The 3,485-nt window shown below is 45.4% G+C and overlaps 1 long non-coding RNA gene across 1 annotated transcript; it reads right to left on the reverse strand.

The window, feature by feature from the left end:
* Positions 1-1,160: 1,160 nt before the first annotated feature.
* On the reverse strand, positions 1,161-3,173 carry LOC123059330 (uncharacterized). Its single transcript, XR_006427422.1, has 3 exons — positions 2,875-3,173; positions 1,934-2,052; positions 1,161-1,377 (listed from the first exon to the last, which is right to left on the reverse strand). It is a non-coding gene; the product is annotated as an uncharacterized lncRNA (long non-coding RNA).
* Positions 3,174-3,485: the final 312 nt, after the last annotated feature.

Below are 3,485 nucleotides of genomic sequence, written 5' to 3' on the forward strand. Positions count from 1 at the left end.
GACTACGACGCGCCGGAGCAGCCGGAGCGGCGGCGTGTCTCTTCCGCCCTTGCAGACGAGGCGGAGAAGGAGGAGGCTGGCTGCTCGGGCACGTCGGCGTAGGCGGAGAAGGAGGCGGAGTGCCGCCACACGCCGGAGAAGGAGGCTGAGTGCCCTGATCACTCGTCAGAGGAGGAGGCGGAGTGCCCTGACTCGCCGGAGGAGGAGGAGGAGCAGGCGGAGGCGTCCAGTTCAGAAGCTTGATGAGCTCCTTCCGCCATAGGCATGGAGTCAATAGACAAGAATCCAGCCGAGTCTCCCCTTCACCGGTAGGGTAGTCAAGCTGGAGGTCCTCAAAACCCTCCGTTATTTGGTCCACCGTCACCCTGGCATATCCTTCTCGAATCGCACTACAGTGAAAAGTTGTGTCGGGTTCAGTAGGTTGAACAGAGCCGACAGCCACCTTGACTTTGAAGTTCTGCCATTGCGTCATAAGGTGGCAATGTAGAGACTCCATGATTGGATCCATGGGGTAGCTAGGAGGAGCAGTCAAGACATGCTCCGGCTGAAGCAGCTCGGTGGAAGCCACACTGCTTCTCCACTGAGATGGCGGGGTAGCTTCGGGCATAGTTTCGGCAGGTCGCTTGCTACGAGCTACTTCTTGTTCCTCTAGCGCTTGAACCCTTTCGTGCAGTGTCTGAATTTGGGCATGTTTCACTTTTTTCCTCCTCTCCTGGCATTTGTAACCGCATGCGTCCGAAAAACCAGCCTTCCACAGAACGGAGCCTGGCATGCCTCCACTACTAGGAAAAAGGCTACTAGCAGCGCGGGTAAAATGGCTACTAGCAGCGTGGGTACCCACGCTACTAGTATCGCGCTACAGCTAATAGTTAGTAGTAGCGCGGGTAGACCCGCGCTACTACTAACTTTGTTAGTAGTAGCGTGTGTGACACCCGCGCTATTGCTATTACAGAACCGCGCTACTACTAACGTAGTAGTAGCAGCGTGCTTATAATACCAGCGCTACTAGTATCCTAAGTACTAGTAGCGCTCAATTTGTTCCCACGCTACTACTAACTATTTCGGATTTAAAACAAATAAAATCAACCAAGTCCGTTTTATGCATACAATTCCAAGAAACAATAGTGATGGAAAAATGTCACTATCACACAGTTGCCATATTCCTTATTCATGATTCTACTATCGCACAGTTGCCATATCTGCTACCACACAGTTTCTCATTCTAGATGTCCTCACTCCAATAGTAAGAAAAATGAAAAGGAAAAATAGAGCTAATCTGCCATTGGAATGTCCTTATTCCTGAGTAATATTCAATGGAACGGTGCAATTGCACTGCAGTCTCTTGGATTCACTATGCCGCTTCAACATCTCATTATCCTGCAGCGATGGAAATGAGCATCAGCAAGGCATATAGATTTTATCAATACATGGAGAGGAAGCATAATCTCAGATGATACAGGAGACACATGGACTAAGATTCTGATACAATGCGAATATGCACTATAAGTACACATATATTTCAGTTACAAAATGGTATTTAGTTAAAAAGTTACAAATAACTGAATGAAACTCAAACTATATATTTCAGTTAAAAAATATTTCAGCTTAGGAATGCAGTGTATAAATTAGACTAGATAGATAACACTAAGCTTAATTTTTAAATGCAGTTTAAGTACTAGCACCTACCAACTGAATATAGAATTTCCTTAGTGCATTTGCACTAGGAAACTAATCCTAACGTATCAACATTTTGATCACCATTATATCCCGTTGTGAATCCAAGGAAATCAACAGTTCTATAAAATATGGCTAGAAAACACTGGACATAACAGAAAGTAGCCACTTCTTTGTTGTGTGGAAAATTTCCCAGGATTACTTCACTATGGATTGGGTAAAGAATCAATAAGGACAGCACCCACGGTATAACTCTCACCTTCTTCTGGGTGAAGAAGAAGGTGGCCACCGGCATGAAGTACTAGGTCACAGGCATTTCTTCAAACATGTTCCAGTGAAAGCCGGGATTTGGCGCCAATTGCCATAGTCGTCGTGCGCCTGTCACAAGACAAAAAACGGAACTACCTTAAATCGCTATACGTTTGGTTTTCTTCCTCAAACATGAACGAACAAAAAAATGTTTGGCTGAAACAGAGTGATCAGCTATATGTTTATTTCTGCTCCTAAATTGCATAACGAAATCTTCATCTATTATTTTACTCTATGCTTACTAGCTACAACCTGTTGGATAGAAAAACACCTTCCACCATATGACTGTAGCTTGCCTAAATAACCTCAAAGTAGAAAATGCACGCTCGACACTTGTGGTACAAATTGTAAAATCAATGGTTTTGCCCTTAACCATTACTGTCTCTAAACAACACTTTTTATTCAGTACAAAATCTGTGACCTAATTAGAACTTGTTCCAATTAGTTAACATGAAAGAATCTACACTGAAAAGGCATAATCAAAGAGCTGGACTTCAGTATAGCAAGATTAAATTCCCACTGGGGAGAGGTTGGGCAGACTGCTCATGTTGCTGACAGGCTAACTTGCACGCGACGCTGGCGGCGCCTATGCATAAGCACGGCCACGACGAGACATCCGCAGCCGAGGAGGCATCGACGGCGGGATTAAATGCAAAAGAAATGTTTATAAGGTGCTGATAACTCGTTACCAAGCTACCTGATAGCAAATTAATTCTTCTAAGCACCGAGAATAACAAAAAATTAGTACGCTGTTTGGTCCAATTGGTCAAGGCCCAAAATGCAGGTCCAGTCCAACTATATCAACACCTATAAGAACCTCTCCCTTATGCATGCCTCATATGCGACCTTACAAGAATTCCTACAAACATTCATAATTCTCTAGTACAGTACCTTGAAATTGGTAGCAAACCTAACGATTCACGCACAGAACCAATGCACCAGCTCAAACATTCAATCGCCGTGGTAGGTCCCAGCCGAAGTCCCTGAACACGGGGGCTTGAGGGGGAGGAGGCATGCCTGGCAGTGGAGCAGCGCCGACCCCTGTGATTTTTAGTTTTAGGGTGAGAGCTGTGGGGGCTGTAGAGCATGTTTTTCTGTCAACCGGCCAGGATCGGAATGCACTATTGGTGGTGAGAGAGCAGAGCATGTGGCACCAAGGAATCATGCTCGCTAATGAATTTATAGATTCAAGCAAGCGTCTATGTAATGAGACTTGCAAATGCCTTAGAGGGTGGAGAATTATATCTCTCATGGCTAGAGAGAATTTGCAGCATCCACGCCTACAAACTAACAATCACAGGGATCACACGACCATGGAGCAAACAAACAAAGAATTCCACCGGTGGCTTCTCGCTTTGTTGGTTTTATGCACAATCTAGCACAGGGACCTTGCCATGCCGTTCCAACGATTCGACCAGGCCACGCTACCAAACAAACAACCCTTTATTTATGCGCAATTTTGCACGCCATGCTCACGTAAAGAACCTGAGGTCCTCTCACAC

Source organism: Triticum aestivum, chromosome 3A (assembly GCF_018294505.1).
Source record: "Triticum aestivum cultivar Chinese Spring chromosome 3A, IWGSC CS RefSeq v2.1, whole genome shotgun sequence".
In the NCBI taxonomy this organism is placed as follows: Eukaryota; Viridiplantae; Streptophyta; class Magnoliopsida; order Poales; family Poaceae; genus Triticum; species Triticum aestivum.